This window comes from Triticum dicoccoides, chromosome 4B, assembly GCF_002162155.2.
Source record: "Triticum dicoccoides isolate Atlit2015 ecotype Zavitan chromosome 4B, WEW_v2.0, whole genome shotgun sequence".
NCBI lineage: Eukaryota > Viridiplantae > Streptophyta > Magnoliopsida > Poales > Poaceae > Triticum > Triticum dicoccoides.
Window position 1 is genome coordinate 334,618,612 of NC_041387.1, and position 15,447 is coordinate 334,634,058.

Here is a 15,447-nt window from a genome sequence, read left to right on the forward strand (position 1 = left end):
TCCATCATCCTTTCCTCACTTGGGACAATGCTCTAATAATGAAGATCATCACACTTTTATTTATTTACAACTCAATACTTAGAACAAAATATGACTCTATGTGAATGCCTCCGGTGGTATACCGTGATATGCAATGAATCAAGAGCGACATGTATGAAAGAATTATGAAGGTGGCCTTGCCACAAATATGATGTCAACTACATGATCATGCAAAAGCAATATGACTATGATGGAATGTGTCATAATAAACGGAACGGCGGAAAGTTGCATGGCAATATATCTCGGAATGGCTATGGAAATGCCATAATAGGTAGGTATGGTGGCTATTTTGAGGAAGATATAAGGAGGTTTATGCGTGATAGAGCGTATATCACGGGGTTTGGATGCACCGGTGAAGTTTGCACCAACTCTCAAGGTGAGAAAGGGCAATGCACAGTACCGTAGAGGATAGCAATGATGGAAGAGTGAGAGTGTGTATAATCCATGGACTCACACTAGTCATCAAGAACTCATATACTTATTGCAAAAGTTTATTAGCCCTCAAAGCAAAGTACTACTACGCATTCTCCTAGGGGAAGGGTTGGTAGGAGTTAACCATCGCGTGAGCCCGACCTCCACACATAAGGAAGGCAATCAAAGAGCACCCCATGCTACAAATTTGTCACACAACTTTTACCATATGTGCATGCTACGGAACTTGCCAACTTCAACACAAGTATTTCTCAATTTCATAATTACCCAACTAGCATGACTCTAACATTACCACCTTTATATCTCAGAACAATTATCAAGTATCAAATTGATCATAGTATTCAATGCACTCTATATGATATTTTTATTATACCCAACTTGGATGCCCATCATTTTAGGACCAATTTTATAACCAAAGAAAATACCATGTTGTTCTAAAATACTCTCAAAATAATATAAGTGAAGCATTAGAGATCAATAATTTCTACAAAATAAAACCAATGTCGTGCTCTAAAAAGGTATAAGTGAAGCACTAGAGCAAAATTGTCTAGCTCAAAAGATATAAGTGAAGCACATAGAGTATTCTAATAAATTCCAAATCATGTGTGTGTCTCTCCCAAAAGGTGTGTACAGCAAGGATGATTGTGGTAAACTAAAAGGCAAAGACTCAAATCATACAAGACGCTGCAAGCAAAACACATATCATGTGGTGAATAAAAATATAGCTCCAAGTAAAGCTACCAATGGACGAAGACGAAAGAGGGGATGCCTTCCGGAGAATCCCCAAGCTTAGGCTTTTGGTTGTACTTGAATTTTACCTTGGGGTGCCTTGGGCATCCCCAAGCTTAGGCTCTTGCCACTCCTTATTCCATAGTCCATCAAATCTTTACCCAAAACTTGAAAACTTCACAACACAAAACTCAACAGAAAATCTCATGAGCTCCATTAGTGCAAGAAAGAAACCCACCACTTTAAGGTACTATAATTAACTCATTTTTATTTGGTGTTAAACCTACTATATTCCAAATTCTCTATGGTTCATACCCCCGATACTAGCCATAGATTCATCAAAATAAGCAAACAACACACGAAAAACAGAATAGTCTGTAGCAATCTGTAACTTTTGAATACTTATGGAACCCTAAAAATCCTACCAAAATAGGAAGTCCTGGGGAAGTTGTCTATTAATGTACTGCAAAAAGAATCAACTGAAAATCATGTTTCTGTGATTTATTAAAATTATTCTCGTGCGCGTAAAAGTTTTTGTTTTTCAGCAAGATCAAATTAACTATCACCCAAGATGATCCTATAGGTTCTACTTGGCACAAACACTAATTAAAACATAAAAACACATCTAAACAGAAGATATAAGAATTATTTAATACTAAACAGGAACAAAAAGCGAGGGACAAAAATAAAATTGGGTTGCCTCTCAACAAGCGCTATCGTTTAACGCCCCTAGCTAGGCATAAAAGCGAGAATAGATCTAAGCATTGACATCTTTGGTATTCAATTCATAACTGGCTCTCATAATAGATTCATAAGGTAATTTAATTTTATTTCTAGGAAAGTGTTCCATGCCTTTCCCTAATGGAAATTGGAATCTAATATTCTCTTCCTTCATATCAATAATTGCACCAATCGTTCTAAGGAAAGGTCTACCAAGAATAATAGGACATGAAATATTGCAATCTATATCAAGAACAATAAAATCTGTGGGCACATAATTCCTATTTGAAACAATAAGAACATCATAATCCTTCCCATAGGTTTCTTAATGGTGGAATCCGCAAGGTGCAAGTTTAAAGAACAATCATCAAATTCACGGAAACCTAACACATCACACAAAGTTTTTGGAATCGTGGAAACACTAGCACCCAAATCACACAAGCATAGCATTCATGATCTTTAATTTTAATTTTAATAGCAGGTTCCCACTCATCATAAAGTTTTCTAGGGATAGAAACTTCCAATTCAAGTTTTTCTTCATAAGATTGCATTAAAGCATCAACGATATGTTTAGTAAAAGCTTTATTTTGACTATGAGCATGAGGAGAATTTAGCACGGATTGCAACAAGGAAATACAATCTTTTAAAGAACAATTATCATAATTAAATTCCTTGAAATCCAAAATAGTGGGTTCATTGCTATGTAAAGTTTCGACCTCTCCAATCCCACTTTTACCAATTTTTGCATCAAGATCTAAAAACTCCGAATCATTGAACGCCTTTTAACTAAAGTTGACTCATCTCCAGTCCATCATTATCAAGATTCATATTTCAAAACAAAGATTTAATAGGGGACACATCAATCACTTTTAAATCTTCATCATTATTTCCTGCTAACCCTTCTGGTTTGGCGACCATCTTATTAACTAAGGTGGCCTACTTATCAGAAATTTGGGCTATTGATTTTTCAAGACGAGCAAACTGAGAATTCAAACCATAAAATTCCTTAGACATATCATCAAGCTCTTTATTCATGTATTCCATAAAGCTTTTTTGTTCTTTAAGCTCATTTCTAAAGAAATTATTATGCTCAGATTGTAAAGTCATAAAGCTTCTAACGTTGTTTTCGATTTCTTCCAACCTTCTAAGGTGAGGATCAATGTTTTTAGGCAAGGCCATCAGGGCAAACAGGCACACAAGAAGCAAGCGAAAAAGGGGAGAACGGGAAAGAGATGGCGAATAAAACGGCAAAGGTGAAGTGGGGGAGAGGAACACGAGAGACAAATGGCAAATAATGTAATGCAAGGGATAGAGTTTGTGATGGGCACTTGGTATGTCTTAACTTGTGCGAAGACATCCCCGGCAACGGTGCCAGAAATCCTTCTTGCTACCTCTTGAGCATTGCGTTGGTTTTCCCTTGAAGAAGAAAGGGTGATGCAAGAAAGTAGCGTAAGTATTTCCCTCAGTTTTGAGAACCATGGTAACAATCCAGTAGGAGGCTACACGCAAGTCCCTTATACCTACACAAACAAATAAGAACCTCGCAACGAACACGATAAAGGGGTTGTCAATCCCTTCACGGCCACTTGCAAAAGTGAGATCTGATAGAGATAATAATAAGATACATATTTTCGGTATTTTTATGCTATAGACTGGAAAGTAAAGATTGCAAAATAAAGTAGATCGGAAACTTATATGATGGAAAATAGACCCTGGGGCCATAGGTTTCACTAGTGACTTCTCTCAAGATAGCATAAGTATTACGGTGGGTGAACAAATTACTGTCGAGCAATTGATACAAAAGTGCATAGTTATGAGAATATCTAGGCATGATCATGTATATAGGCATCACGTTCGCGACAAGTAGACCGAAACGATTCTGCATCTACTACTATTACTCCACACATCAACCGCTATCCAGCATACATCTAGAGTATTAAGTTCATAAGAACAGAGTAACGCATTAGGCAAGGTGACATGATGTAGAGGGATAAACTCAAGCAATATGATATAAACCCCATCTTTTTATCCTCGATGGCAACAATACAATATGTGCCTTGCTGCCCCTGCTGTCACTGGCAAAGGACACCGCAAGATTGAACCCAAAGCTAAGCACTTCTCCCATTGCAAGAAAGATCAATCTAGTAGGCCGACCCCAACAGATAATTCGAAGAGACTTGCAAAGATAACCAATCATACATAAAAGAATTCAGAGGAGATTCAAATATTTCTCATAGATAAACTTCATCATAATCCCACAATTCCTCGGATCTCAATAAACACACCGCAAAAAGAGTTACATCGAATAGATCTCCAAGAAGATCGAGGAGAAATTTGTATTGAGATTCAAAGAGAGAGAAGAAGCCATCTAGCTAATAACTATGGACTCGAAGGTCTGTGGTAAACTACTCACACTTCATCGGAGAGGCTTTGGCGTTGATGTAGAAGCCCTCCGTGATTGATTCACCCTCCGGTGGAGCGCCGGAAAAGGTCCCAAGAAGGGATCTCACGGGTACAGAAGTTTGCGGCGGTGGAAATAGGGTTTTGTGGTGTTCCCCGATCTTTTCAGGGTATGCAAGTATATATAGGCGAAGGAAGTCGGTCAGGGGAGCCACGAGGGGCCCGCGAGGGTGGGGGGCGTGCCCACCCCCCTGGGGCGTGCCTCCCTGCCTCATGGCCTCCTCGTTTACTTCTTAACGTCCACTCCAAGTCTCCTGGATTGCGTTTGTTCCAAAAATAACTCTCCCGAAGGTTTCATTCCTTTTGGACTCCGTTTGATATTCCTTTTCTGCGAAACACTGAAATAGGCAAAAAAATAACAATTTGGGTTGGGCCTCCGGTTAATGGGGTAGTCCCAAAAATGATATAAAAGTGTATAGTAAAGCCCATAAACATCCAAAACAGGTAATATAATAGCATGGAACAATCAAAAATTATAGATACGTTGGAGACGTATCAGGCTAGAGTGCATCAATCTGGAGGTCGCCAACTTCGTCGACATCCAGAAGGAGTGGAGGGTGCCTGAGGCCACCAAGGAGTTGTACTCCCTTAGAGACGTCTCTGACATGCTCATCTATGACTACTACAACAACATGAACAAGAATATCACCGATGAAGAACACAAGCACTGGGCCGACCTGGCTCTGTCCGTGAGGCACATCGAGTACACCGCAAAGGATGCCTACGTAGCGTTCGAGATACGGAACCACATCACCCTCACCCAGGACGGGCTTCGCCGTGCAAAGCTGGAGAAGGGGGAGCCCCCCAAGAAGCGCGCCAGGAGCAGCTAAGGAGACTATGCCTGGTGAAGAAGCAGACGGTGCCGGCCAAGAGCCAACAATGCTGGAGTCGTTTTAGGTTTATCATCAAATTTGCTTTCTGTTGTTTGCTTATGTATGGTTAGTTTGCTTGTGATCATTTGCTTTCGCTGAACTTAGTTTGCTTGTCATCCAGAATGGCATGTAATGATGAACTTTTCTTACGTTATGAAGAACTTTATTTCAATTACAAAACTAGAGTCCATATTAGAACATATTGTAGTGCACATAAAGTCTGTGATTCGAGTAGTGCACAAAATGCATGAAGATGCAGTGCACAAACGGGATGCATGTAGTGTAAAATGTGGGCACATGCAGTACAACACTCTGATGAATGGAGTACACACAAGACTAACACAGTAGTGCACCATATATTAGAAAATAAATACGTAAGAGGGAAAAAACAAGAAAAATAGATAAGTATGCAGTGCACAAATAGAATGCATGCAGTGAAAAGAATGCACCTGCATGTACAAATGCGGAAAATGTGATCACATGCAGTACACATAACATGATAAACTCAGAGCAAAAATGCTCCTGCATATGTACTGCAAAAATGACGGCACATGCAGTACGCTAATCTGATGAACGCAGTACACACAGAACTAAGAAAACACTGCATACCATATATTAGAAAAGAATACGTAAGAGGTAAAACACATGCCCAACACGCAAAAAGAGAGGCTGCTCAAAATTAAAAAAAATGTGGGGGGCCAACCCCCCCCCCCACCCCACCCCTCCTGTGCTAAGGACTGCAGCAAGTACACACAAAAACAGATGCAGTACGCAGCTCTGACAAATGCAGTGCATTTGTTTAGAGGAAGCAGTGTGGTATCATTAGAAAATACAGTTTCGGAATACATACATGAATAAATAAGCAATGCAGTGCAAGATCAATGTTGTGCAAGATGATTTACTATGCGGTGCACGCCCCTGCATTTGAAAAAAATACGTAAGAGGGAAAAAATTAAGAAAATTTGACCACCCAAGTGCAACCAGCCCCAGCCAGTCTCGTAGTAGGTCTGCGCCCACAGTAGGTGGGTCATTCTAAGCCACGATGCATTGGGTCAGGCACAAATGGGCCCACAGGTCAGAGAGGATAGAGCAGCGAGCGACGTGTATAAGCGCCCAAATAAGTAACCAGAGGAGTTCGAGACGGCTGCGTCACAAACGCTTATAAACAGGTCGGGCGCGCTCTCTGCGGGAGAGGTGGGACTAAACTATACCGCCCACACACATCGCACCATGAGCCAGCCATGCTGGCAGGCCTAAGTGGGCCGAATGTGTTTTCGCTACCAAAACACAGGCCCAACACGCAAAAGAGAGGCCGCTGAGAATTTAAAAAAAATGCCACATACCACATAAAACCACGGCCCAATAAAAATATAAACAATAACTAGAAAAATAAAAAACAAACACAATCCACGCATTCTGCAGTTTGTTGTAACACGAAAATGCAGTTTGCTAGATTCAAATAAGCAGTGTTGTTGCTTCTCAAATGCATTCACGTAGACTGAATCAGAATTAATCCACCACCTAACACCAACCACAACATTTATTACTTCCATTGTTCGATTGGCTGCATAAAAACCTATCCATTCGTGCTCCACACTGACACAAATCCTCCCCCCGTTCCACTTTTTCTTTAAATCGTAGATCTAGGGTTCCTCCCATCCCCAGCTTTTCTCTGAAATTCCACTGAACCCGCCATGGACTATTCGAGCGGGTGTTTGGCAAGGATGGCACCGGTAGCGGACACATGCGTGTACACAGTGGGTCTAGAGCTCACCAACACCGAGTGGCGCAGCATGCTCGATGCCTAATGATACCCAACAGGGGGTTTCGGGCACCATTTCTTCATCGCGTCACACCTGTAGACCTGCAGGAAAGTTGGGTATGTTTTCCCCCTCACAATTTTTGACACAATCTAGCCTGTAAATCCACATCTGAATGTACATTTCCATCAATTTGTTCAGTAGTATCAACAAATACAAACATAATTTGTATTGTTGTTCAGATTTGTTAGCTATTAAGACTAGATAGTTCCACCTATTTTTCTTTAGTACCACACCAGGTATCAAAACTAGTTAGATCAGAACACCAACACATGAACAAAAAAGAGGGTCAATAGATCATTGTTGCAGTTCTCTTAACATGCTAGCGAAGTACAATGTAAATGACCTTGCAGTACAAACATGTTACAGTATAATTATATCCTACTAAAACTATAGGTCAATTCCGTATATAAGTTTGTTCATACATTGCAACTACTTTATAAAAATAGTAGTCATATATATGTACATATTTAAATCAACATAAATGGATCATCCTAAGTATAAAGAAAAACATTTGCTGTTTACTTATAAAAATTCTTTTTCCATCCATTCCAAAATGCAGAAGCTCCCATCCACAATAAAATTTCCAGCTCCGAGTTCAGGGAAGGTTACTTTGGAAACAGAACACAACAATGAGTATGCAGACATGCAAGCTGACTACCACATCGACTCTGAAGACTGCATCAACATAACTACTGGTTGGAAAGATTTTGTCTCCCAGAATGCCTTTGAGGTCGGAGAAGTGGCCACGGTGTTTTCTACAAAGAAGAAGACTCCGTGAAGTTTACAATATTTGCACTGCAGGGCTATCTAAGATGAAGCAAGCCATCAGTGGCATATTTCTAATGCTTTGCTTATGATGTATGCTTTCAAATATTATGGCCATCAGACACTTTGAACGGTGCCTATTTAAAGTATGCAACCTCATCTGCATCAATTTACCACCCTTTTTAGACAGGTTGCTGCTGGCAGAAATACAGTTCTCTCATACACATAGTGTGGTACTAAATATAAAAAAATGCAGTCCTCTAAACAGTAAGAATGCAATCTGAATGGTCAAAACTTTGCAGTTAACATATGATGTTCAAAAGAATTATAATACTATGCATTTCAAAAAAAAATTGTCATAATAACTATTCAGCTGACACAAGCATATAATGGACCATCTATTCTAACAGCAGAATAGAAGATCAACCATACTGCCAAATTAGTTCGAAAGTGCATACTATGAAGTCCTCAAAAACACAGAATGAAGTTTAAGAAAAAGAGAAATCTCATAAGCTTCCATGACTAGTGTAATGCAACTACAACGAGGTACACTACTAACGAAAATGTAGTGCACTACAACGTATGCCAGAACTACAACAATCAAATTGAAGCAGTAGAAATCCGAACATGTGGGAGACCAACAGAGGTGCAAATTCACTCGCACTTCCGTGACTCGCCTAAAATTGTCCAACCACTAAACTATCAAAAAATACCCCGCAAACATAAGGTCACTGGATGAACCACATCAGCTTTTCTTTAAAAATTGCAATTCAAAAAATGAAGATTATAGCCGCAATACAATGAAAGAAAACCAACAGTGACAGTAATTACAAGATTCAAAAACGAATCAACGCAACAAAATCCAAAAAATCAACAAGAACAGAGGAGCGGATGAAACTCACCCACCCACACAATCAAATTCGCAGGAATTGAAAACTAACTCCTAAAAATTACACAAATTCTAGAGTAAAGGGAGCGATTAAACAAACGATATCAAACAATTAATACTAACAAACAACATCCGACGACCAAAAAATCACATCTGACATGAACGCGAAGGAACAGAGCAAACCTCATCCGCAAAATCCCTCGATTTACCCAGATTTTAGTCGCTTTTTCCGCAAATTACAATGAAAACAAGTAAAATGGCGTCCAGGAACAAATTAGATAATCCCGCAACACCTGATTCCACACAGAATACGCGGGCGGGCCACCAAAAAATGAAGGAGTTCTCCCGTGTTGCATTGCAGTGCTCATCGTAAAGCAGATGCAGTGCACTTGCATTGAGCATGCAGTGCGGAAGTGTTATCAGAATAACTATTCTGCTAATATTAGTAAAATAGACCGGCTATATATATATATATATATATATATATATATATATATATATATATATAAGTATATATACAGTATATATATATATATTCTGTTGGCGCGATGCGTCTTACTCAAGGCCCAACCGGTATGCACCGTGGAATGCAGCGCGTCACCACTCACCACCACCTCTCGTCCCTCCCACGCACCGCCCCTACCTCCCGCACGCCGCAGCTCCATCCTCCAATCCCAGCGCGCCGCCGCGCCGCCCCTCCCACCCCAGTGCACCGCCGCGTCCACATTTCCCAAACTCGCGCACTGTCACCGTTGTGGCCACCTCCCTCTTCACCGCGCCGGTGGTCGCCCTCCCTAATGTGCGCTGATAGTCTTCCTTCCCCGCGCCGGCGGCCTCCCTCCCAACGCGTGCCGATAGCCTCCCTTCCTCACGCCGACGGCCTCCCTCCCATCGCGTGCCAACGACCACGCTTCCTAGAGCCGGCGGCGTCCCTCCCAAAGCACGCCGGCACCTCTGTTCCCCGTGCAGGCGGGGGGCAGCCTCCCTCCGAATGCGTGGCACATTTTCCTTCAATGGACGTGCACAACTCGTGGCGCTACCTCCCTGGTCAGCTGGTTCCCGTCGGCCTCCTCGCCGCAACCGGACAAATCCTCCAACGGGACCTCGGACGGCCCGACGCACTCCCTCGAACTGTCGCCCGTCCTCCCACGAACGGCCGGACCCGTTTACCTCCTCCAATATGCGCAGGTTGCTGCTCTTGTCTGCTTTCTCTTTTTTTTTGAAATGAGTCTGCTTTCTCTCTCACGAGCGTGATGCTACTGCTCCTCTCAACTCTCAAGTCTCATTATTGCTGCTGCTCCCCTATATGAACTGTTTATGCTACTTCATCTCTACTTGTTGTGAAATAAGGTTTTGATTTTAGAGAAGTCGCAAAACAAAAAGGAAAGAATAGCCATGTTTTTATTGTTGTTATTTTGTTGCCCTTAAGGTGTTTACTGAAATGCCTACAACAACTTAAGGTGTTCTCTTTTGTTAAAATGAAGCGAAGGTGTTGTACGTCCTCCTCCCGAGCTCTGCCATGAGAGGTTGCGCCTGCTCCACCGCCTAGGCGACCATCATGCCTGCCTCCAGACCCCTGCCGTCATGTCGCGGCCTCTTCTGCCGTCAGGTCGTAGCCTCTTCTGTCGTCAGATTGCGGCTTGTTCCTTCTGTAGGTCGCCGCCTCATGCTGCTGTAGGCCGTGCCCCATCCCCCATTCTCGCATGGTCGCCAATGAGGTATCCTACTACAACGGTGGTCACTGCCCTAGAACTCCCTCCGGTTCATTTTGATCTAATTTTGCACATTTGTTCTTTATCTCATGAATTTTGTTATGTAGGAGGTGACCAATTGTTGATCCTGAAGTTTCATCGCATGATTTTTTGTCTTTGAATTTTGCACCAATTCTTGATCCTGAAGCATCAATGCTTGAGCACTGTTTTTTGTGTGTTAGGTGAGTGTACAATGCGTTGGGCATGTGTTTTTATTTTATGTTCTGAGCAAAAAAATTGACTACAAAAATTGTGTCATGAAAAGTTCATGTACACCTATTGAGGTGGTTCTAAAATTAGAACTTTTAAAGTTAAAAAAATGAAATCAGATATTTGGTTGTGGAGGTTCTTTTGTCCTTGAACTATATACGAGTTCAACTTTTATTTGTTTTCAGTTCAAATTTTGCGTTCTTTTCAGTACATCAACTTTAATGTGCAGAACATCGAGGAAAACTCGAAAATTATATGTGCACTATATGTATTTTCTTATGCTTACAAGAATTCTGCACTCATACTGTTATGCATCAGTTCAGGTCGCTTGTGGTGTTTTAGATATATGCAATTGGATTACAGCACCATGCTCTCACCCAAAAGTTAAACCCATTGCTTTCACTTCTGTAACATATATTTTTGTTTCAGTTTTGCTAATTCTTTCTCCAATGGCCTTTATATATTATCTTTCATATGTCTTACTATATGAAAAATGTTGCCTTCAGCAAGAAATCTTGCTCAGTTTTCTGGTTAAAAAATAGACAACATGGATTACTACCATGGGAATTCAAAGAAACACCATCTATAAAAAACAGTACAATTTGTGAGCTTCTTGCACACTAATGATGAGTTACTAGATAAACTAAGGGCCATCATTTGTGGGCTCGTGGCCGGAACACGAAGCTCAAGTTGTGGTCCAGTATGTCAGAAAAATTCAGTTCACCTTCATAGGCTTTTTCACTTCATCTTATCAAAAGCAAAAAAAATCAAATGCGCTTCATATATGTGTACACCTTTGTAGGCTTTTTGAGTTCAAGTTTTGCTAGCAGAAATAGATTTGTGGCAGTTCAACATAAAAAGTAAAATCAGTTAGTTGATGGGAGATAATTCACTTATATATGCTTACACTGCAGTAGGAGTTTGGTACAAAAAATTTCAACAGTTTGTTAAACAAAAATAGAAACACATACTGTGGTTTAGGGCCTAGACTACAAACACTTTAGTAACTAAAACTTGTTCAAAATATAGTTACAATAGTAGTTCAGAGTTCAAATATAATTATCATCGACGAATTGGAATTTTTCAGATGTTGACAGGGAAAAATGCACTGCTCAGTTCAGAAATAGCTGAAAAATAAGAACTATAGCTTCCTGTATGCATGTTTTGTGTTCTTGCAACAAGTGACACCAAACCTGTTTGATGGAATGTTCAGAAGGAATGATCACACACAAGTGACACGCTCAGTCCAAAAATCTTATTTTATATCAGTGCAATTCTTATGAAGCTCTAGTGGACCTTATGATTGCAGTAGAGCTGGACTTCCTCGTATTCAAGTGCACTCAAGTAAGCTTCATTTCTGTTTTGTTTAAAGCTACTCCCCATAAAGTAGTATAATTCTTGTATTCTCTGTACTCCCCATTATATTGCCACTTGGGTTCTCTTGCATCATTCACCTGTACAAGACCAGAAAATTCTCATGTGTATCTTGCTATGCATGGTGAACTCATAGAGGAAATCAGCTTCTTCGTTTATAATCCTTTCTGACTGTGGTGAATTATACATTATTATCATTGTTCCAGGGAGTCTACAAGTGCAGGAATGGAGGGCTCCCAGCCTATCGAGACTGAAACATTTGAGTACATGCCCCCGCCCACTTGCACGCACCGCTTGCGCCCCCAGCGAGGTGCGCTGGGTTTGTCGGGCCGACGGTGGAGTTGGCTTCCCCGGACGAGGGCCACAACCTTTGCCAGGAGCTGACACCGACAACCACATCTACTCCCGTGTGCCGCTGCCCACTCCCTCTCCTAGCGCCCTGCCGGCCTCTCACCGCCTCACTTGTACCTCCTCCCTGCTCTGCCCCTAGCCATGCACGCATGCCCCCGCCGCAGCGCCCAGGCCGTTCACAGCCACCACACCAGTCTGTTTGCCACTGCCAATCGAGGTCGTTCAACGAGAAATCGTTCAACAATGCAAAGGTCAGAAGCTTTCCTCTCGTTTTGTTCCACCTTTGTATTTTTTTGTGATTTGGGGACTGAGTGACTACAGTTTACTGAGGCATTTCGATGTGCTAATGGTGTGCTTGCTTAGCAGAAGTTCAAGATGCTTGTTCAAATATGATATATAACTAAAGTGGTAAAGATGAATTGTGTTTTCTCGTAGAAAAATGATGCTCTGTAGGTGGTATAGCAGTTTGCCATGTATATCTGCCATTAGTCCATAAAAGGGCATACAGAAAAATAGTTCAAAATGTATGTGTTAAAAAAACAGTTTGGTTTAGTATTATATGTTAGCTTAATACACACAAAAAATTATAGTAGATAGTGGAGAAAAAAAATTCATCTTCTGAAGGTTGAAGCCAATGGGCTATGAAGCTTTAGAAAAAAATGATTTGTTTCTATATCTACATTCTACTATTCAGCATGAGCAGAAAGTTTGCTCTTTTAGACCGAATCAGAACAGAGTTTGCTATGAAAAATGTACTATTACATGATCTTGTACTATACAAACCTGAACTTATTGTTCAGGCATACTACCGATGAATATTGAGTTGATGAAAAATGCACTATTACACTTATTGTTCAGGCATAGTAGTACCGATGTCCAATGCCACGGTGCCTCCCATGGCGGCCGTTCACTACCGCCACCCCGGACTGTTCAACAACACAATGCCAAGCCGTTTGACGCTGCAGCTGTACCATCGTTTGCAACTCCAACTTTCATCGTGAGGTTCTGGAGGTTCACTTTTTTCAGTTTATGTTTTGTATGCTTTTTAGTTCGCGTACTTAATGAATGCAGGTCCAATTTCTTCTCTATGTCCCCATGTCAATTTCTTAAATATTGCTGGCCAGTATGTTTACTTATTACCATAAACCTTTATGCATCATTTTCAAGCCCTCACACCATTTTATTTCTCTGGCATAATTTCCATAACAAATGCCGACCAATATGCTTTTCTGGAGGTTCTGTGTATGTTTTAGTGAATCTCTATTGAAAATTAGCTCATGTTTTAGTGAATCAGAAGCCGTTTGTATTTTTTTATTGATGCATGTTCATGAGCAGTTCAAAACGTGTAGTTGTTCCCTGCTTTTCTTTAACACTTGTTAGACTTCTCTCTAGAAACTGTATGTGTTCGTGAATTTCTACTGGTGTAGCAGCCCAATATGTATTTTATGATCAGTTCATAAAGGAAAGCTGAAACAGTGCAGTGTCTCTGTTAAAAAATAATTAATTTTAAATTGTATGGTAGTCCATTTTAGTATTGTTCTAGTCTCGTATATACTTCAGTTCTAAATACTTTGCTCATTGTGATCAGAGATAATACAAAGTATGATGCAGTTTTGAAATAATTCCTGGTGTCTCTTCAGAAGCATTCATGGTCAAAAGCAGCGGCAACCTCTGTTCAAGTTGAGCACTAGGCTTCGTCTAAGTTGATCAATCATATGGGGGTACATAGCAGTGGGACATCGAGCTTCATGCCGAGCAAGTCCATCCTTGAAGTGCGGTTGCTCTGCCCGTACCCACAAGACTTATTGTCTTTCATTGCTCTTAAAGTGTCCTGATTGTTTTTAGTGGTACTGGTTTCGCATAGTATTGTTTTTAGTGGTACTGGTTTCCCCCGGTTTTAAGCTTTGGGATGGTTGAAATTCTATTGGAGCATCTGTTTGCTGCTCTGAGTTTTGTGTAATTTGGTGGTACACGTTGGTTTTACAGTATTCAAAGTGATTCCGAATGAAACTCATCATTACGAAAAAAAACTTGGCAACAGTAAAGTTGGAGGAAAAAGAAAAATTAAAATGAAAAACACAACAAGTTCACAATTAAAAAAAATATAAGTTCAACACGATGTCCCAGATAAGTTTAGGAAAAGAAGCACACACAAAAAGAAACCCACATGGAAATTCATATGGTAAAAGTTCAAGTCATAAAATGAGGGAAGTCCAGAACATTGCTACAAAAAAATGTTGAGTTAAAAAAAACACAAAACATTCCTCTTTTTGAGAAAAAAATTGTCATTCAGTTCAATGATATAAACATGCAAGTTCGGGGACGATGATACCGTAAACCGTTGCAAACTTAGAAGGTTTAAAAATAAATTAGTACAAACACACGCATCGCGATCGGTACGAGTACTCTGTTTATTCTGACGAAAAAACAGCATGATGGGTCTAGTATGCAAGTACACGGTAAATTTTGTGTAGGCTTTTATGTGCAAAAATATGTTACAGTTGCCTCTTCGATTTGTTATGGTGAGGATGTTTGTGCTCCCACATATTCGATAGTGCTCCCCCCTTCCTATTTTGGTTGATATCCACGAATGGACAAAAAATATATGGGAAATGTTCTATTATTACTAGCATATAAGTACAGAAAAAAGTTCAACACGATGTCTCACATAAGTTTGAAAAAAAGCTCAAACAAAAAAACCATCCAAATTCAAAATGGTAAAGGTTCAAGTAAAATGAGAGAAGTCCAGCAAAACAATGGTGAGTTCAAAAGAAAACGGGAAATTTATACCAAAAATACGGAGTAAAGTCTAGTATGTGAAAACACGCTCATTACAAAACCATACATACATCCATTCAAGTACTCTTTTTCCAGAACATATATTCGTCCGTTCTACAAAGAAAAATGATTGAATTAAAAATATTGATCAGTACAAGTTAAAAATGGTGCTCCGTTCGGAATAAAAGAAATGACAGAAATTCAACTTGCAAAAGTTCAAGCAAAAAGAAACCCCATTCAATTCAAACGAGAAA

General features: G+C 40.4%; 1 long non-coding RNA gene across 6 annotated transcripts; it reads left to right on the forward strand.

Annotated features, from left to right (window-relative positions):
* The first annotated feature begins 9,316 nt into the window (after positions 1 to 9,316).
* LOC119296081 lies at positions 9,317 to 14,431 on the forward strand. Of its 6 annotated transcripts, none has more exons than XR_005144785.1 (4): positions 9,317 to 9,917; positions 10,214 to 12,666; positions 13,274 to 13,417; positions 14,004 to 14,431. It is a non-coding gene; the product is annotated as an uncharacterized LOC119296081 (long non-coding RNA). The 6 variants fall into 6 exon arrangements; XR_005144786.1 differs by having other exon boundaries at positions 14,056 to 14,431; XR_005144782.1 differs by having other exon boundaries at positions 10,214 to 12,034; positions 12,271 to 12,666; positions 13,274 to 14,431.
* Positions 14,432 to 15,447: the final 1,016 nt, after the last annotated feature.